The 21,812-nt window shown below is 44.3% G+C and overlaps 1 protein-coding gene and 1 long non-coding RNA gene across 2 annotated transcripts in view; one reads left to right on the forward strand and one right to left on the reverse strand.

Moving 5' to 3' along the window:
* Window positions 1–21,812, reverse strand: part of LOC309365452 — a 258,469-nt gene that overhangs the window by 159,831 nt on the left and 76,826 nt on the right. The gene's annotated exons all lie outside the window — the stretch shown is intronic.
* TAFA4 (TAFA chemokine like family member 4) overlaps window positions 14,342–21,812 on the forward strand; it is a 125,135-nt gene continuing 117,664 nt past the window's right edge. Inside the window, exon 1 of the mRNA XM_081903423.1 lies at window positions 14,342–14,553. The gene's annotated coding sequence lies outside the window, so the exon portion shown is untranslated. The remainder of the gene's footprint in view (window positions 14,554–21,812) is intronic.

Genomic DNA, 21,812 nt, shown 5'->3' on the forward strand with positions numbered 1-21,812 from the left:
TTCTCAAAGCACTTCCCAATAATGAATCCAGTTTTATAAGCAAGTGATATATAAGTATACAAGTTGTACAAGTGACAATAAAGTATTTCAATATAGCCCTTAACAGCAACATCCCTGGAATACCAGGACCTGAAGTGGGATCAAGCAATGGGACTAGGGAGTCCTGGCTCTGCTCCCCTGAAAGATGGTGGCAACTAAGAGGTGTGAACTTGGGTTGCCATATTTAGAAGAGCAAAAAAGAGGACGCTATGATGTCTCTCATTTTAAATACCCCTACTATATGTAGGCTGTAGAAGCTACGATATATTGCTGAGTGGGGTAGGAGAAGAGAAGAGGAAAGCAGATCTTCAACCACCAGTTACGCCTCTGTCTCACCCAGAAAGTATAGCCAGAGACATTTTGGCCAATTTTAAAAAATCCACCTGGATAGAAATTTTACCCCTGAAAAGGAGGACGTGTCCTGGAATAAGAGGACACATGGAAACCCTGGACATTCTAATAGACAATGCACAGGGAAAGTTCACTTGCTTGGCAAACAGAGGAGCAGAACTGCCAAGTTCAGAGGTGGCGGCATAGAAAACCTCATTTCATCTAGTTTGCTTTGGTTCCAATCTGATGATATGAAACAAAAGTAAGAGAGGCTTTTGTGCTTAGGAATGCACCAGTACTCATTTTTTTATAATTACAGTATACTTTTCACGTTGGTTCTTATGAAAGTATGTAGATTGCACTCCAACTCAAGAACTTTAAACTTGTGAGAGTCTGAATTGGTGTGTGCGTGTGGGGTGGAAGGACCAGTGCTTGCAATGATCCTTCTAATGTAATCATATGAGCTAGAAACTTTTCAAAACAAAAAATTAAAACCTGAGATTAATTCTAACTCAAGATCCTCACTTAAATTCTAACTCAAGAATTGTGAACATGTAAGATTTTTAATTGTGTGTATTGACCACTGGGGGTCTTGAGGTGTTTTTTGTGGGGGGTTTTTTGTATACAGTGGTACCGCAGGTTACATATGATTCAGGTTACATACGCTTCAGGTTACAGACTCCGCTAACCCAGAAATATTACCTCGGGTTAAGAACTTTGCTTCAGGATGAGAACAGTAATCGTGCTCCAGCGGCGCGGCGGCAGCAGCAGGAGGCCCCATTAGCTAAAGTGGTGCTTCAGGTTAAGAACAGTTTCAGGTTAAGAATGGACTTCTGGAATGAATTAAGTACTTAACCCGAGGTACCACTGTATAAGAGATAACTGTAATTTTGTGTGTCCAGCTACATTTAACGAAATGCGAAGACTAATGAAATGCTAGCTACCAGAAACAGCAACAGACTGCCTCATTTTAAGTTCTTAACTAAGATCTGTAGAATTTACTCATGTGCTGGATCTGATGAATGGCTGTATTTAATGAGTTCATGTGTGGTCATTCTCTGTGTGTGACTCATGCCTTGTTTAGTCCCTTGGGATTTTACAATTTTGCAAACTAATGTCTGTACTTAAAGGTATTTTTTTGCAGATGCTCTTCCTTTAAAAGGTTGTATTAAGGAGGAAAAAATCACTTGGCATTAAGGTTTGGATTGTGTGATGAATATTTTAATAGTTAAACATCTAGTAAGAGAGAAGAGATGAGGGTTAATGTGGTAAATAAATCTCTTTGTGGCTTTTAATGTGCAAAAATGGACAGTGGTGGTTTTAAAAACTTTCGGCAAGTGTACTCTAGTACCCTCCATATATGTTGCCAGGAATGCTGTAACTTTTAAAAAGTTGCTGCAGGAAAGTCCTGTAGGAACTTTTCACTCTTTGCTTTAGCCAAAGTGGTGCCCTTCAAATGTTGTTCTCCATTAGTCATGCTGGTTGCAACTGACGGGAAATGGAGTCCAACAGTATTGGTTTTAGGAATGGGTATACAATGGTACCTCGGATTACATACGCTTCAGGTTACATATGCTTCAGGTTACAGACTCCGCTAACCCAGAAATATTACTTCCGGTTAAGAACTTTGCTTCAGGAAGAGAACAGAAATTGTGCTCCGGCGGCGCAGCAGCAGCAGGAGGCCCCATTAGCTAAAGTGGTGCTTCTGGTTAAGAACAGTTTCAGGTTAAGTACGGACCTCCGGAACAAATTAAGTACTTAACCTGAGGTTACATCCAGGCCCTGTCATAAAATGACTTTGGACAAAAAAAATAAAAATAAAATGCAACGACGGGCACAATTCTGTCAGAATTACCATCATTATTTTTTGAAATTCCATATATTTTGTTGGGGGATTGTTAAGCACATGCTAAATTTTGTGCTTAGAAGTGTTCAAATGTATCCAGGTATTGGACTGTAGAGCATGCAAGAGGGAAGAGTGGAGATGAGCATGCTAGCTCTCCCACTCACCATCGATGAGTTTGAGGGCAGCCATCTTCAGTGAGAAGCCTACTTGTGGTGTCTTTCCCACATGGCATAGAAATCTGAGTGTTCTGTTTTGTACCAAAAGTTGGGCAGCGCCCCCACTGTGGAGCAGTAGCAAGATTCCAGGGGGTTCCAGGTGCTGCCCCAGCATCTATGTTCCTCTGAGAATCAAGACGTGGCAGACACTGTCGTCGCTTCAGGAAATTGTGAGGTAGGTAAGACATAGAGACAGAGAAAGAAGGTGGCCCAGGGTGACACAGTGGGCTTGATGGCTGAGCAGGGATTTGAATCCAGGTCTCCTAAGCCCTTGCCTTGCTCTCATAAAGGTCTGGGGCCTTCTACCATCAGAGAACCTAAATGGTTAAATGTTCCTCCCTCCCAACTACCATTAATGAATGATAAACTGCTGCTCTCTCCATTAGCTGCATCCAGGGAGACATTGAACAGTCTTTCCGGTTTGCTCTTTCATGTGGGTGTCATGTTGACTGAGAATAACTCATGCAGTTTCGTTACGTTCTGTATAGTTTTGGGACCCTCCCTGGAGGAACTGACTAAACCCTGAACAGATGTAGAAGATTAAGATTAAATGCAGGATTAATAGCAAGATAGTGATCTGGAAGTGGGAGGGGGGAATGAAATGGGTGACAACTGGTTTTGTCACATGGCCGGACGATTATATAATACCATTTGATGTTGTACTTAGAATCTGTAAAAGTTCATAGGGAAATGAGATTAAATAATGGCAATATGGTGGATGGGGGTGAGGTGGGGGCTCTTTGTCTAATATCTCAATCACAGAAGAGCTTGTTCTGCAAAGGGGCATATTTAAAACGGTCTGCCTTCCAATAGCGCTTATTCCCTCCCTTTCAGTGGAGTTGCAGTATTTTTTTGTACACGAGGTAATTGAGAGCGGCTTTTGATCCCTGGCTGTTCTCATTATGCATCTCCCTTAAGAAAGGAAGATTGGAAATAATCTTACTTTAAACCAAGCGGCTTTAATCACCCAGGACAGAGAGCACCAAAACTGCGCAGAGGGGACAAAAAGCAGATATGAGAATCCTCTAATCTTAGGTTTAGTTGTAATGAAATTGTCCGGGATAAGAAGGGAAGCAGATGGATCCTGATTAATTTCTCACCAGCTCCCCAGCCTCCTGCCCTGCCATACATGGCTCTCGACATCCAGCAGCAACAAGTGTGGCAAATGAATGACCCACAAGCATCCGGAGCACGGATGCTATTGCTGCGATGATACGGCATATTTCATTGGTACATCGGATATTTAACTCTCAAGCGCGAGACTGTACTTACTTATCCTTTGCATTTAGTCATTAATTAAACATCCAGTTGCAGACATAGCTAAACCCCTTTCCGGTGTCTTTCCCCAGTTGTTCATCAAAGCTGGACTTTAATAAACTGAATGAAAAATTGAGTGCTGCCATCTTTGCTTCTCGCTGTGGTTCATTATTTATTGCTAGCTACTCAAAGGCTATTGAGAAGAGAGGTGGCTCCCCCGTCCAAAATAGACAATTCTGCTCTCGGCAGTATTTTGTTTTATAGGTAATGGACAAGGTGTTAATAAAAGGTGGTACTGGGAACCTCTGGTCCTTCAGATATTGTTTGGCTCCAACTCCCATGTGCCCCTGCCAGATTGGCCAGTGGTCAGGAATGATGGGAGTTGTAGTCCAATGACTACATGGTGGAGAGGCTACAGCTTCCTCACCATGGATGGAAGAGGTTAGGCAAGGTTGGCCTGAGATCTAACAAAACTTGGGTGGGCTTGAACCACCAACCTTCTGGTTAACAGCCAGATGCACTGAGCCACTGATGACAAGGTTGGTGCCAGGCAGGTCCCCTCAGGGAGATAATTCCATCAGAAGGCACATGACCATGACAGTGTGGCTAAATGGGCAGCCCCAAATTGTGTTCATATTGTTCCTACACTTGAGAAAGCTACTCATGGAAGTAGATTGCTGGGTCTCCCTGGGCAGTGCATCCCATAACCTGGAGGCTGCTGCCAGGAAGGCCTATTCCCTCATCCCTGAGGGAATGAGGGCAATGTTTTCCCTGCCATTTGGGTCTTCTGGCAGGGGGACGTGGAATGGATTCTCTCTTTGTGACTGCAGTGTATCCTTTCATTTTGTGGTTTGAATCACCCTTGTTATTCATGCTGTGCACTGCTTTAGGTACAGTACTCGGATGAGAAAAGCACTTAATGGGTGCATTTTATAGAGAAACGTAAACAATAAAGATGTGTGTCTGTTTTGTGGAGCAAAGGAAATAGAGGTCATGACAATAGGGGGGTAAATATGCACCTACGCAGTTACACTTATTGAGGCTTTTGTCAATTCTAGGTATTTTATCTTATGTTGTGATATAACACTGCAATCCAAATGTAAGAACTGTTGCGTTGATCCATTAATGTTGGAATATGTCCAGCCAAGAGTAACCATGTTGAAGCCAGGATATGATGCAGATGGGCATAAGGGCAAGGATGCTTTGTTCTGTTATCTGAATCGTCACACCTGCGTGTCCCAATTATGCCTCTTACAAGCAAGGAAGAAAACTGTTCTGATAGGAACAAATGGGGTGGGATACTTGATGTAACGGAGGAACGTCTGTTGATTTCAGTTAGGCTTACAGCATGTAGTTGAATTATTTTTTTGGGGGGGAAAGTATAGTTCAAACCTTTTGAATTCTGCCCCTCTGTTCTTAATTAATCAGCCCCTGCTAGTCCTGGCAGATTATTATGCTGTTCATTAGCATTCAGTGAGGCTACAGGAGTCGGGCTTCTGAATAAAACGCCATACAAAAGAGAAAGGATGCTTTTTAGAATCTCCTTTGTTTAGTTGTTTCTTAATTGGCAATTCTTTAATAATTATTGTTTACTTATGATCTGCATTATTTCATTTAGCAAAGAGAAAAGCAAAATAGAGGCAGTAATGAGTATTATGATCACTCTAACCTTCTTGAAAATAATACCAATAATAATCCTCATCCCTGCAATATGCATGTACACTCTACATTGGGAGCAAAGCAACAGAACTTGCAATAAGTTACCCGTGTGTGTGTGTGGGTGTGTGTGTAGACAGATAAGCAACATGTTCTTTCTTCTCACTGGTTCCTACTGGCTTGTAAAGTAAATTGCTTCCTTTCAGCTCTTCCTTCCTTCTTCTCCAAGTTTATTTAGTTCAAGCTGATTAGTATGAGCTAGTCTGTGTTCATGCATCCATCTTGGTCACATGTACCTAGAATGGCTTTGCTTACCTCAGTTATAAAACTTAATCTTCCTTTATCCTTTCCACTAGCAGCCTTACCAGACTATTTCTCCCCACACAATATAGTTACCAAACTCCAACACTATATGCCTGCCTTTATATATGGACAGTTACAATCTGTGTTTAGAAAAAGTGGGGGATTCTGAGTAGAATGGTAGCCATTTTGTCAAAGGTGGAGTCCTTTTCCTTTACCTATACAAAAATGAATGTAGGTTGGTGCTTGGTGTTGACCCTGAAACTGTTTCTGACACCTGGCTCCCTGGGCCTGATTCCTGTTTGGGTCCACAATCCCTTTAAAACATGGCAAGGATTTTAGGGAAAGGGAATTGAAGAAGCTCAGCAAGTGAAAAGCGCCTTCCCTTAAATTTAGAGTAAAATTCTGCTAAATTGGGGGCCCTGTGAAGTAAGAAGAAGGGAGAAACAAGCTAAGAGGAAGGCACATTTGGCAAACCCTTAACGTGATCAACTCTTGCCCAGAAACCTATGTCCCCACTGTGGAAGGACGTGTGGATCCAGAATTGGCCTCCACAATCACTTACGGACATACTGTTAAGACCATATTCATGGAGGACCATCTTACTTGGCTATGAGTGATTGCCAAAGGGAAGAAGAATGTTTCAAGAGGATTCGTTGGCAGAGGCTCCAACTGCCAGTAGTTGGTGCAAATATGCAAAAAGACTCAGTGCCTATTGATGCTATCATGTCTTGAGTCTGCCAGGCATCCAGTGACCCACTTCTCCTTGAACCATGACCCTTGTAAAACCTGTGCGCTTTGAAACATATATTCCAGTGGAGAATACGACTCTGAAGACTCATGCTCTCAATATCAATACACCGCTTGCTAAAAGATGGTGCGCATGACGACGCAAAAGATGCACTTAAGAATAATTTGACAGCTGCATAGATAGTATTGACATAGCGTCTGGGCTCTGATGTTAAGAACGCTGAACTATCTAATATTGCGCCATTACTTCATGTCTCGTGTACCCTGTGGTTAGAATAGTCTACAAACCCCTTTTAAAATCCGAAGCATATATGATTGTAAGTGACAGAAGATCAACAACGAACAGCAGCAACAGTCTGCCTCTTTTTCAGTTTTGGACTTCCCAAACCATGATTTATGCACCAGTCGTAATGGTGCAGAGAAAGGTGTGCCAATATGGACGCGATTGCTGTGTTGCGTTTGAGCTATTATCCCATGAAACAGTACAGCGGTACCTCGGGTTAAGAACTTAATTCGTTCTGGAGGTCTGTTCTTAACCTGAAACTGTTCTTAACCTGAAACACAACTTTAGCTAATGGGGCCTCCTGCTGCCACTGCGCCGCCACTGCACGATTTCTGTTCTCATCCTGAAGCAAAGTTCTTAACCCGAGGTATTATTTCTGGGTTAGTGGAGTCTGTAACCTGAAGCATATGTAACCTGAAGCGTATGTAATCTGAGGTACCACTGTATCAGGAAATAGGCTCACATGGTGAAAATCAGGAATGGAGAACCCTCTTCAGTCATAAATCCTCATGTCTTTAGTGCAAATACTGAAGGGAGGTTCTAAGAGTGTTCAGCAGTTGCCTCCCTGTGACCATGAACCTTGCATTATCATAGGGACACAAGAAGAGCCTCCTGGATCAGGCCCCTGATCCATCTAGTACAGCATCCTATTGTCACAGTGGCACCAACCAGATGTGTGTGAGAAAGCCACAAGCAGGATCTGAGAGAAAAGCCCTCTCCCTTCCTGCAGAAATAGCAGCAACTGGTATTAAGAAACATGGTGACTCCAACTATGGAGGTAGAACACAGCTACCTGGGTTAGTGGCCATTAATGGCCTCATCCTCCATGAATTTGTCTAATTCTCCTTTAAACCCACCCAAGTTGGTAGCCATCAATGCCTCTTTTGGGGCTCAATTCCATAGTTTAAGCATGCACTGTGTGAAAAAGCACATACCGTATTGGCCTGAATATAAACCACACCTTTTCCTCCCAAATTCCGACCGTGAAAAGTTAAAAGCGCGGCATAAATTCATGACCTTACAAAAATCGGCTTTTACGATATCACTGCTGAAACAGACATATAGTAAAATGGAACAAAAAATATTTTCTTGCCAATTTGCGAGTTTGAGACTGTTCATTTTCCAGTGAGTGCCTACGGAATTGTAGCAAATGAATAGCGATTTGTGATTTAGCGATTGTACGGTAACTTTTGTGGGCTTGCACAATCAAAGGTTTAAATTGGCTCAGAGTTACAATTCTACCGACCACAGATTTTCAGCCTGTAACCCAATTTTAAGGGAGTAGTTTATATTCGGGTGTTGTCTTTTCCCCCCTTTCTCCCTTGAAGTTTAAAGGTGAGGCTTATTTGTGGGTGCAGCTTATATTCCGGCCAATACATTACTTTTCTCTGTCCCCAATCCTCCAAATGTTCAATTTCACTGGATGCCAGAATTCAGAATAGCATTTATTGTGTTAGTACATAGACCACAGGCCACAGGAGAGTAAAGCAACAACATACAGGACAATCACAACTTTCAGAATGGTGAAGCGATCACAATTAAATTTAGTATATAAGAATTAGTACATAAAATACCTGCATGCCCTTGATGTAAACAAAGCTTGACTTGTAAAGCAAATGAACATCACTAAAACAAAAATCAGATAAAAACTTGACGGGTGGCATGAACAGATTTTATCGGGATACAATCATGCTGCAGTCACTCCTTTGTCATTCCCTTGAGCAACCAATAACTGAACGGGGAAGCATTTTATCTGGCTTGCACTATGTTATTCTGCTTAAAGATTGTTTCATTGCTTTTTATTCTGTATTCAAGGCTGCTACTTAAGAAAAGCACCGAACCTCTCCCCACCAGCATTACTGCCACTGAATCCGAAAGAACTCCTGCATTTGGCAAAACAGATGCCTTGTAAAGGATTAGTCCCATTAACAGAGAGCAGGTCTATCAGTAGTATTGGCAACAATACCGAAATGGAACCTCCAAGTCCAGAGGCGCTATATCCCTAAATTCCAGGCATTGAGGAAAAACAACAAAGGAGGTCTGTTACCTGCATGTCAGGCTTGTCATAATCTTTTCATAGGTATCTGACTGTCCACTATTAAAGGATGGGGGACTAGTTGGCCCCTTGGTCTGATCCATCAGGATTATTTTTTCAATGTTCTCTGTCATCCGTGGCAAATATATACACTGTTTTTAATTATTTTATGTGTAGATTGCCTTGGCATGGTGGTTTAAGTGGCAATTAATAATAATTATATACATGTGTCTGGGATATTCAAGCCAGGTTTATCCAGCCCATCCTATATAAGTTCCTTGGGTGTTCAGAACAACACAACATCTCCCTATTACTACAGGACAAAAGCCCAGAAGACACATTTTCAGTTCCCAGATTCTGCACTGCCAGGATAGATTCTCGTCGAAGGATGGTCTATGCTACAAATCAGTCCTAAAATGAAGGCCCATATTGTTAGATCTGTATCATTGAAGCCTCACTCCATATACGGTGGTACCTCGGGCTACAAATGCTTCGGGTTACGTGTTTTCAGGTTGCGGACCGTGGGAAACCCGGAAGCACCAGAAAGGGTTACTTCCGGGTTTCACCACTCGTACATGAGCAGAAGCCCTAAATTGCATCACGTGCATGCGCAGATGCAGGTTACGAAAGCTGTGGGTTGCAGACGTGCCTCCGTCACGGATTACGTCCGCAACCCGAGGTTCCACTGTAGCTATTCTAACTGGTCTTTTTAAATTCTTCTTATTAGTTTTTATTCACCCATTATTAATGCTTAATCAAGTATTCTATGTGTATGTTTTAATCTACGGTTGGTTCTGGCTCCCATTTATTTAATAATTATTCACTTAGATTCATACTGTTATGCTGTTTATTTAGATGTTTTGCTTATGCTGGTCTGGGACTGAATAAAGTAAATTCATTCATTCATGTGTCTGGGGAAGGGAGCAGATTGGTTTCAGGAGTGCTCTGCTCTGCCTTGTTGCCTGTACTGCCCTTTGAGTCGTTCTTTCTGCCTGAACACAACCCAGTGCCCAGAGGTGGAGCAGCACAGGTAGGGTAAGGGAAGTGACAGCATGGGGTGGGAATGGCTATGGAGGGAGAAACGGTACCCTGATCAATTGAGTCCCCTTCTTCCTAAGTTATCTCTCTCTCTCATGCTCTTGTTAATTCCCAGGCTCCAGCATGGAACTGAGCAGCCGGGAGGACATCAAATGATATAAAACTATTTAGAAAGAGGGGGAACACTATTCTTGCCAATCTGCTCCCTCTTCTCAAGCAATTTGGAAATTTCAAGTACACGGATCTGGACTGCAAACATATTGCTTCAGTTCTGATAGCACTGTGATTTTTTAAAAAACAGGTAGCAACCCTAATGCTGCAAAATCTTAATTTTTGAATTTACCATTTAAGGTTTAAGATTGGGCAACACACTCAGACTTCTGCCATGCAAGCTTGACTTTTGCTATCAAATCCAAGCTATCCAATGGTTAACAGAGAGAGTCGCAAATGCAGAAAATAACTTATACAGCAATCATGGGTTGGGATCAGTAAAAGAACATATCACCATCAGAGGTAAAGTTAATAAAACTGAAGGGTATTTAGAATAAAAATAACACAATTACTACAGTGAGTCATCAGCATATAATGTCCTCAATTAAAATCAGATCAGATGACGCTGGAGAAAATTTCATGCAGGGCTGCAGTCCTGTGCACTCTTATGCAACTCAAAGTGGGACTTAGCATCTGAGTAAACATTCTAGCCTTACTGTATTTTCAAAGGACACCCTACAATGTATCTATCGCCTATGACAGAGAAGGGGCAACAGCTGTTGCTGGACTACAATTCCCATCATCCCCACTGGCCAGTGGCTGGGTCTGATGGGCGTTGTAGTCCAACAACAATGGGAGGGCACCAGGTCCCCCACACCTGCCCTACACTATATAGTTTCAAGGCAGCTTACATGAAAATAACAAATGCCAAACAATAACCAAGAAAGGGAACCCTTTGGGCTGCAATTCTAAACACACACGTAATTGGTAAAGACCCACCTAAATCCGTGTGCCTTCCTGGCCTTCCTAATGGAGCTTTGAACAGTTTTAAGTTACAATCCTTAAGCACACAAACGTGTAAGTAAATTTCTATTGAAACCAACCAGGTATTGATTTCAGTGAAGCTCAATTCCAAATCTATTGGTGAGACGAGGGAGGGAAATTATACAGGGGAGGTAGCAGCACCTTTCAGCCTGGGTACTCCTAGCAACATACTGTTGGATGCCACCCCAATCTCCAAGTAGTGTGAGATGCCAGGGCTTCCAGGCGCTTACCCAATGTTTGGTTTCCTCAGAATGAGGGACAGCGGAGACTGCGTTGTCTTTAGGACATATGGTTTATTTACACATATATACAACCCAAGTTTAGGATAGAGGGGCTCACAGAATCAACACCCCAAAAGTTCTTGCTTCTACAAGTGACAGCCTTAGATTCTAGCAGAAATCAAGCATCTCTTTCTCTTTCTCTCTCCTGGCTGCTCTCAAGCTCTCTCACACAGGTTTCTCTCAGTACCACCCATGTGCCCTCTGCCACAGGGCAACTTCTTTCGTTATAGTAACAATAGTCCATAAGTCCATTAATGCCAAAGCAATTGCCTGACTAGTTCAACAACAGAATCTTCCATTAGATTTTAACCCTTGCTGGATCCACGACTCCAGGGATTAGTAACTCTGGGATCAAGCCATCAGACTAACCAAACTCACAACATTATATATTTCTTTATCTGACAGCAGAAGAGCGCTATAGGCTCATCATGTCCAGTCCTCACAGTGGCCAACCAGAACCCCACAAGCAAGAGATGAGTCCCAGACACTGCCATTTCAAGGCCTGATCCTCACCCCACAGTTCCCTCCCTCGGACTGGACGATCACGGTGACATAGCCACGTGGGCACGCCTTGGGGGGGGGAGGAGCCTAAGTGGTCGTCCGCGTGGGGTAGAGGAAGATGAGTGACAGCGCCCGGAAAGGGGGCGGGCAGCCCTCGCCCTCCGCCGCCCTATCAGGGCCGCCCGCCTCGCAGTCCCTTGAAACAAGCGAAGGAGAGGCGGCTGGGAAAGCCAAGGAGCCTCGCGGTAGTTTCCAAAGCGCGCTGGTGGCGCTCTCCGGCCGCCGCTCCCTTGCCAGCAGAGCCGCGCTGGGAGTCTCGTGAAGACGCGTGACCCCGTCGAACTTTCCGTCGGGTTTCATTATCCCTCCTGCGTTCCCCACCCTCCAGGCTTGAGGTTTTTTTTCTCTTTCTCTTCCACGGATCTTTCTTGCGGGTTCCTCGGAGCCTCGGCTGCTGCCTCAGCTTTCATTCCAGCTCCCCTCCACCCGGCGGGCGCAGGTGGCTCTGCCTGCCTGCGTGTCTCCTGGCCCCGTGAGGAGACATCGCCGGTGGCACATAGCGGTTTCCTAATACTGGAGAAAGAGCGCGGCTTTGGATGGGGCGATCGGCGCGCTTGCCTTGCCTCCGGCGGAGCGGCTAGCCTAGATCCCGGCTCATCTTTGCTGCTGCGCGCCAGGTAAGGTTTGCCGCCGCTGCGCTCTCTAGGGCGCACGAGGAAGGAGCTTTTTTTCTTCCCGCCAGAGGGAGGAAAGCGAGCGCCAATCTGTCTGTCTGTCTGTCTATCTATCTATCTATCTATCTATCTATCATCTATCATCATCTATCTGTCTATCTATCTTTGGTGGTGGTGGGGCTGTGCAGTGCAGCCGGCCGTTGGTTGTCTTGCTCGGCGTAACCTGTGCAGGGAGCAGTTTCGGCGATGCTGTCCCAGGGCTGGAGAAAAGATCGGACGGAGCCGGTGACAGAGAGATCGCCTTCCGCTCAGTTACCCGCTTCCCACAACCAGGTCCGCTACGCAACCTGCTTCTTCCCGATCCTTAGGTGCCGGGAAAGTGGAAATTCGAAACCACGATCGTGCCGTGGGGAGCGAGGCGGCGAGGAAGTGAAGCGCGCGTGATGCGAGCTGGAAAGCACCAGCAGCAAACGTGTATGCGCGCAGGGGGGGGGGGGGGGTGGAGTGGCGCCCTTAGGTGATCAGGCTCTGGACTGAAAGGGGTATTTTTTTCTCACCTGGTTTAGATGGTTATGTGTATTACGTCGCTTACTTCAAAATGCCCTGCTGCACTTGCAGGCCTTCCGCTAAGTGGGGCTCTGGACTTCTGTCCCGACGGCATCTCTATTTGCGCTTGGGCGTAAAAAGAGGGAACTTTTGTCGGTTTTTTGAGTCGTGGGAGCGCTCAAACTAGTCTTCCAAGCAAGGGGATGCGAGCAACTCTTACGTTTTGCCTAAGCATGACCGTCTGCCCATCAAGTAGAGCGCTGTAAACTTGACCTATATTAATACTGTAATCCTGTGTGTGCGCGCGCGCACGCACACGTACTTACCTGGGAGTAAGCCCCATTGAAAAGGGTGAGACATGCCACGTATTTCCGAGGAAGCGCGCACATGGTTGCTCTGTTGTTTTCCCTTTCGCGATTCCAGAGGCTTGAGAGGATTAAATATCTGAGGCGCCGGAGCGCCGGCAGACTTGGTTAGTTTTGGGGACCAGTACTCTGTCGGGTGGCGCATTTGGAGACAAAGCTTCATTCAGAAGTTAATTCCACAAAGTTCAGTGGCAATTGCTCTCCAGGCAAGAGCGCGCGTAAAATAGCAATCCTTCCTAGGGGATTGGATAGTTGCTTGTGGGCAGGTGTGACTGGCAGCTACCCCCCCTCTCTCTCTTTGTGTGTGTGGGTTGTGTTGTGTTGGATTCTGGGGCCAGATGTAAGAAGCCGTGGGAGTTGTTTTTAAATCGATGAGCTTGGAATAGTTGCTGGAGAGCAGAAGCTGGCGGAGCCAACCACAGCTGAAGTGGACCTCTTTGTGGGAGAGCCTGGCCGAGCAGCTGCCCATGGGCACTGGGAGGCCGGGAGAGCGTTTGTGCCTCGGCTCTCTGGGAGCCATGTGGCTGGCTAACTGTGATGCCCAGCCAAGTCCTGGCTGGCCAGCGCCTCTTCTGTCGTAGGAAGGGTTTAACGTGCTTAGCTCAGTTTGTTTGGAAAGCCAACGCGCCGCATTGCACTAGATCGGAGCGGTGAGACCCGGAGCATGTGCAGAGTGCACTTGATCGCGCAGAACCATTACCGGCCCTCCCACGCGCGGCCGGAATAACGAGCCAAGGTGCTTCCAGTTTACGCAGAGTGCGAGCGCCTTCTGGAGGGGCCTGGGGAAATGTTCTCGAGCGCAGCACTTCCGAAAAAGCGCGATCGTGTTTGCGCGCGGGCAAAAAGACCTATCTTCGCTGCCACCTCCCTTGTGCAGCTCCTAGTCTGCTCGAGACGGGGGTGTAAAATAAAGTCTCCTTTGTCCGTTCAGCGGCGAAGCGTGGCAAGCCTGTAAAGGAGTGAGGATCCATCAGCGAGAGAGACAGAAAGATGGATGATGTGTCCTCTCTTGTTGGTCGAGATCGGGGTGCGGAGTAACCGGCAGGCTCTTCTCTTCGCATCCGCTGTCACCTTTCCCGCCCTCTATCGCCGCATACGGTCTCATTTCTTGCCTGAAACCTATCCAGGGTAAGTGCAGGTGTGAAGGAGGTGCGTCGAGAGGCGAAGACTCCCCCCCCGGAAAGAGTGAAATAAAACTTTTTTTGGATTCTCCTTTCGCCGCCTGCAGCGCACGAAGTGGGTCTCCTGCTGTTATACTCCTTTATCCGCAGACAGCCCCAGCCAAGCGTGGTTAATATGGCTGATCGCAGGAGATAAAGTACGTGTTCATTCATTTTATCGGCGGACGAAGAACTGTGCTTTAACAGGAGATCGTTTTAGAAATGTAGTACATGAGACGGAGGTGAGTGGAGAGTTCCCTTCTGTGTGGGTGCGGAGAGAGAAGCCTTCCCGTTTAGTCTTTCCATTTTGTAAGTTAATCACAGCTGAAAAACAGAATAAAACCCACCCACCCGGGCAACTTTTGAGGTGTATGCACATCAAAACTATAGGAACGTTTTTTCTCAAGGGGGAGAGGGACAGATTGTACAGTTGCTGCGAGGATATGTATTAAGGGACAACTTCCCTTAACATAAGGAACATCTGGAACCACTAGCCCCAGTTTATTGTGACAGTGACTGATGTCATCATGCCACTAAAGCCTGCTTGCTGCCTGGCCTGCGTGAAATAAATTCTGCATGCGTCCGTTGGCATTATTTGCAAACTGTGTATTACAACTTGGGAGTAGAATGACTTAAAACGGCAATCTTATGCATACTTACCTGTGAGTAAGCCCAATTTAACATAGTGAGCTATCTAGCTGGAGCAGTGGAAGTGTTGGGAGACAAGAGAGGGTGAGAGAGTGCATGTATAAATCAGGGCAGCGTATCAAACTAATTGCTAGAAAGTCCAAGCCACAGATATATAGAGACCTGATCAGTCCTCACTTTTGTATTAGCAGTCCGGTACCCTGATCAGTCCTCACTTTTATATTAGCAGTCCGGTACCCTGATATTAACATGCTTAACTGTGTGGTGACCTTTGCTTAACAGTAAGTGCAGGTGTCTGTGGCTAGGAAAGCATTTCCTGTCCATCATACTCCTTAGTTTTCAGGTAGCCAGCTGAGATGTTGTGGGCTGCTTGCTCTCCCCCCCCCCCCGATTCCATACGCTGTAAAAATAAATAACTCACGACAGCGTATTCCCAGTATGCCACTCAATATATTCCAAGGTGCGCACACAGTAATTGCATGCAAACCTTTGCACAGATGTGTTTTCAAATTGCTTTGACATACATTTTCCCTGGCACAAGTTGTATTTGCGTAGCTGGCATTCTCCCCCCCCCCCCTTTGCATGTTTTGATGGGAAGTAACTGAATTCATTTGGGTTTTTTTGTTTTTTTAAAAAAAGAGCATAATGTTTTACTGATATGCTGTAGTCTTCTGGTAAACCTGTGTATATAGAGACCCATGAAAGGGTATTCTTCTCTCTCTCTCAACAAATCATTCAAGAGAGGAAACAGTTACCCCTCAGCCCAGGGAACAATACGAGTGGGTCCATTGTGGCGACTTATATTTATGATGATAATATTAAGTCTAATTAAGGACAGCAACACAGTGACCATCTGGGTGTTTGAAGTCTGTCTGGTCTTTGTATGGAAAAAAAATATTGCGGCAATTCATTTTAGTATTCAAAAAACTATACTTAGAGTCTTGAGTTTTATCATTTTCTATTTGGAGTAGCCTTGTTTTGTCACCGCCATGTAAAAGCAGTGGTGGTTGATGCCCATTGAGACTAGTGGAGCAGAATTCAGGGAGGACAACAGTAGGCGGAACCGGAGCCAATGAGAGGCAAGGCCAACAAATTCCAGTTTTGTCCTCATCCTTTTCCTTGCTGTAACTGAGCCTAAGTAAGAAGACAGGCAGCTGAGGTTTGGTGGGGCAGTGCCTCATTTGCCCTAATGGACCAGGCCCCACTTTTACACATAGGCCAATGTGCTTGAAAGAATCCAATTTAGAGATTATTTTGTTTATACACAGCGTAAGTATACTATAATATACTCCATGCTGCATTGTGACAGGTGCACTGTTAGCCCTTGCTAGAAAAATTGAAATTATGCAAAGCTCTTGTTGTGACATGAACTGGCTTCAGGTGCTGAATGTCAAGATTTCTGGAATAGTTGAATTTTCAGAAACAACACCTCCCCCCCCAACGAGATATCTGGAAAGAAAGATGCTTTTACAAGTGGCCCTCTTAGCAAAGCACTAGTTCAGTTTTGAAAATGAGGTTTGAAAAACTGCCCTTCTCGTTTCCACATGTTGGTTAAGATCCTGCTACTTATGGCAGAAACTCCTATGCTAACACTTTCCTTGAGGATGAGTGATGTTGAAACTGCATCCACTAGAGATTGAGCATGCGCTTGACATTATCGCCAGCCAATCAGGTGTTTCGGAAACCACGCCCTGGCCAAAGCCATATTGCAATATGCATTTGGTGGTTTTGTTCCACTCCCTGTAATTGTGACAAGCGAACAGAGAACATCTCAGTCTGAGAACAAGTTCTGAGGGCCATTCCCAGCACCACACGCCCCCCCCCCCCACACCAAACAAAAATATGTATCTGGCAATTCAGTCCCATTTACATGGAAGTATGTCCTGGGGATTTCTGTACTGCTTCTAAGTCAGTTAAAGTTATTGAATGGTAAGCAAAGTCCTAAAGGTCATGGGATCCCAAAGGATTGCCTCCTCCCAAATTAACCGGTCATCTTTGGAGATCCACCTCTGAGTCCCTTGAGGCAGATAGTGATCAAAGAGGTCCTGCTTAGTTTATATGGCACCCTCAATGTGGAACGCCTTCCCAAGATAGGTTAACCTGCAACAGAGTCTGATGTGTCTCCCAGAAAGCCTTTGTGTTTACCCAGCAGAACATCCAGCGGTCCTCTACAGATTTTACTGACTCTTCCTCTTTGATCTGGTGCTCTTGTTTTGCTGAGTTAATTCCATGCATTATATTTTGTTACTTTGCATTACGCTACCAAGCCAAGTGTAAGCTCCTTGTATGAATTCATAAGACCCTTAACGGCTTGGGTCCAGGATGTCTTAAGGACTGCCTGATTCCTTACATCCATCCCTGATCAATGGAATCTTTGAAGGAGTTTCTGCTAGTGTTTCCCAATGGCTCAGATCCACCAGGAGCTGTGTGTTTATGATTGTGAGCGCGACTCTGTGGAGCTCTCTTTCAGCTGAGATCAGACACTTCCCCCTTCTCTAGGTGCTTTAATGAAGACCTTTCTAGTCTAGCAGATATTTTAAGTAAGTTGCATCATGCCTAATTTATTGAATTTGTTTTTACTGGTGGTTTTTGTTTGTTTAAGCAACGTATTACTTGACGGATGAGGCCCCCCACCTCCCTGCCCAATCGTTCTGTGAACTGTGTGGTGACCATCTAGGACAAAAAAACTGCCTATAAATATCAGAAATAAATAAATAAATAAATAAATAAATAAATATAATTGATTTAATCAGCCATATGTTAAGCACCCTTGGGTTTTTGGTTTAAAAAAGCTGGAGGGTGGAATACCAATACCTTGGATGGAAAGAAGGAAAGTTTGGCTAGGTTAAAGATCCCATCTCTTGATTTAAGGACAATCATAATTTTCCTTTTGTCACAGTGATTAGTAAAGTGGACCGTGTTAAATAACTAAAGATAGTTCCCGACACCGTTTCAGCATCCTCTCTGATTCTGTTTATCCATGCATTTTTGTTTTGGAACTAATTAAATTGCACCAGTGCTGTCTGAGCTGTCCTATCTAACCTACGTAGTACAGAACAGATATGTATAGTGTGGCACACTACCTCAATCTCTGAGTGGTGCGAGATTCCAGGGGTTTCCAGCGTTTGTGTTTCTTTCAGAACGAGGCACAGTGGAGACTGTGGTGTCTTTAGGATATATGGTTCATTTGCACATATTTACAACCTCAGCCTAGGATGGAGGGCTTCACAGCATCAACACCCCAAGAGTGTTCTGTCTTTCCCATCTCCATATTCCAGCGGAAATCAGGCATGGCTCTCTCTCTCTCTCTCTCTCTCTCTCTCTCTCTCTCTCTCTCTCTCTCTCTCTCCCTTTCCATGCTGCAGCTTTTGTATCAAACTTCTAGCTCACATAACTCAACTCACCACTCTGGCCTTTTGTACTTTATTTTTAACTAGCAGACAGTGGAGGGAGGGAGGGAGTCCCACCCATTTGCACCTTGCACAGAGCCACTCCCTTTGTTACCTTAATGACCCATACTATGTGGCAGGCCCTTACCAGGCTGGCCTGGCTATTTCAGCAATTGAATAATTGAATGCATGCTGGAACCAGGAATTAGAAGGGAGGCTCAGGCATATAGCCTACTCCCCTTGCCAAACTCACAGCCAAAGTTCGGTCTGCTGACAATAGTTTTAAAAGCTATTCCTATAGTGAAGGATCACAGTATGCTTTTACTGTATTGCATGCTTATTTTCACTGCTTTTCTCCAGTTTATTAGTTGACCTTAATATTTATCCTCTCGTTCCCCACTGTAAATTTGGAAGAAAGCTGGAGAGCAGACATTGAAGGAATGGTTCCAAATATCAGCCCAGTTGCGGTGGCCTTGGACAGGTTGCTGTCTTCCAGTGAAATGAAGAGATGGGCTGTCCTCACAAGGTTGATGGAAGCATATAATTAATTAGGACCATGAAAGAAGGCTATTGACAAGCTGGAACGTGAGCAGAGGAGGGCAACCAAGGTGATCAAGGGTCTGGAAACCAAGCCTTATGAGGAACAGTTGAGGAAGTTGGGTATGTTTGGCCTGGAAAACAGGAGACCGAGAGGAGATACGATAGCCATCTTCAAATATCTGAAGGGCTGTCACATGGAGGGTAGAGCAAGCTTGTTTCTCCTGCTTTGGAGTGTAGTACCTGAGCCAATGGCTACAAGAAAGGAGAGTCCGACTAAGCCTCAGAAAGAACTTTCTGACAGTAAGAGCTGTTTGGCAGTAGAACAGACTCCCACGAGAGGTGGTGGACTCTCCTTCCTTGGAGGTTTCTAAGTAGAGGTTGGATGGTCATCTGTCATGGATGCTTTAGTTGAGATTCCTGCATTGCAGAGGGTTGGACAAGATGACCCAATGGGTCCCTTCCAACTCTGAGATTCTATGATTCTATATAATTCAGGGATAGGGAACCTGTGGCCCTCTAGATGTTGCTAGACTATAACAACTCCCACTGTGAAGGTCTACCTTGCAATGGTTGATGGAGCTTGTTTTTTAAAAATAATAATTTGTAAGCCATTTAGAAACTTTTTTTGGCATTAAGCAGTATATACATTGAATAATAATAATAATTCCTGACCACTGACTATGGTGTCTGGGTCTGATGGGAGCTGGAGTCTAACAGCATCTGAACAGCCTATCTGATGTAAAGCTTCATAAAAACAAAAATGAGCATTCTACTAAGGAAAGAAAAAAAGAGCTACTTACTCTGAACAAGGTAATACTGCTTTCAACAGTGTGGTGCCCTCTAGATTCTTTGTACTGCAATTCCCATAATGCATGTGCTGGAGAGGCTGATGGGAGTTGGAAGTCCAAAACATCTTGAGGACCCCTTGCTGTTGAAGGCTGAGACTGTTATACCAGTAGCAGAAGATATTAAAGGGTTGCCTTGCTTCCAAAACTGTTCTAGCAATAATAGTGCAACACTACATTTGCTCAATGCACTAGTACATTTCAAGGCCTGCCCCAATCCCACTCTGAGTTCATAGGAAGAAAGATACTAATGATTTTGCAGGCCACAAATTAAAGTGCATTAGACTATAATCCTATGCATGCTCCCTTGGAAGTTAAATATACCTAGAGAATTCACTACTGAAGTGAGAAGAAGACTGTTCTGTCCTTGCCCTCACACTTTGCAGGGATCTTTTGAAAGCATTTACAAACTTACTTTATCTATTCTATTATGAGCTGCCTGGGAGAAGCTCTGGCTTTGAAAAACAACATTCTATCTGCATATTTATTATTTCCATATTTGTTGTTGTTGATGTTTAGCATAACCTATGGGATCATTAGAATTGTTTAGCATTATTAAAGAGGGGTAATTTTCCATCATGCTTTACGTTGCTGCCAATTTATATATATACTGCCGATTTGTATACTGAAATAAAATGAACCATATGGATGACTGAAATGCTGCCACTGAATTGTCCGGGAGAGAGAGAGAGAGAATGTATAATTCACTTTGAGTTGACATAAAATGCAAGATGTGCATGTAATGAATTACTTTAAATTAGAAAACAGTAAGCAACTGTTTAGGGAATTAGGAAATATTCAAATAAGTTGAATAGTAATGATCTTTTGATCTATTGTGGCATTAAAAAAACCACTTAGAAAATTACAAGGGCTCCTGCTGATAAAGAAATCATCAAGAGGATTTAGATTATTTTAAAAGATTTTTAATTGTGGCATACTTTTTTGGTGTTTGGATCTTGTCCCATCAGATTTATGTATCTAATATTGTTGCTTATGATACCCAATTCAGGCTAAAATCCAATGTGTGTATGCATATGGTGGTGCAAGTCTTAGAAAGGCAGTATTGTAGCTCAGTGGCACTTTGGGAAGGTGTTGGTATGTCTGGATTAAGCCCCTTCCCCCAGCTGAAAATGCTGCAACTCACTTTGCAGTGGTGAGATAAGCTTTGTAGTTTTAGCAGGTTGTGCATTCTAGAAAGATTAACTGATTAAAGTTCTTTTTTTAAAAAAATCATACAAATGAACTGGCCCTTAGCGTTATGAAAGTCTGGAAGCCAAGAACAAGAAGGGCATGTTATCAGACATAAGATTATTAGGGATACATGTGGGGGTTCATTCAATAGAAGTGTTACATCGGGATTTTGGCACTGGTGACTTCAAGCTTGGATTACTGCAATGCACTCTATGTGGGGCTTCCCTTGCACGTGACCCAGAAACTGCTGTTGGCACAGAACGTGACAGGAACGAGACCTTGTGAGCATATAACACCTCTGCTCAGAGAACTGTGCTCCTTGCTGATTTTTGCACTTGTAAGAAATCAATATTTTAGTATGGCAGCTTTTTTGTGTGTGGGTAAACCGTTTGGAGGTTTTACTGTAATCAAGCGGTATATAATTTTTGATAAATGTAAGCACTGTGCTATTCATGTACAGTGGTACCTCTGGTTATGTACTTAATTCGTTCCGGAGGTCCATTCTTAACCTGAAACTGTTCTTAACCTGAAGCACCACTTTAGCTAATGGGGCCTCCTGCTGCTGCCACGCCGCCAGAGCACGATTTCTGTTCTCATCCTGAAGCAAAGTTCTTAACCCGAGGTACTATTTCTGGGTTAGCGGAGTCTGTAACGTGAAGCATATGTAACTTGAAGCGTATGTAACCCAAGGGAACCACTGTATTTTATTTATGTCCAGAGGTTTCCAACGATGGCCTGGGACCAGGGGTGGGGAACTTCAAGTCTTGGTGCTAAATTTGATCTCCCTGGGAGGAGAAAACTGCAATAAAAGTATCCTGATGCAATCTAATTAAATCAGTGCAAAAAAAAAAAATTGTTGTAAAAGGGAGCACCCCTGTTCCGGATACT

The sequence above is a fragment of the Podarcis melisellensis genome, assembly GCF_964234715.1.
Source record: "Podarcis melisellensis genome assembly, chromosome: 2".
NCBI classification, from domain to species: Eukaryota; Metazoa; Chordata; class Lepidosauria; order Squamata; family Lacertidae; genus Podarcis; species Podarcis melisellensis.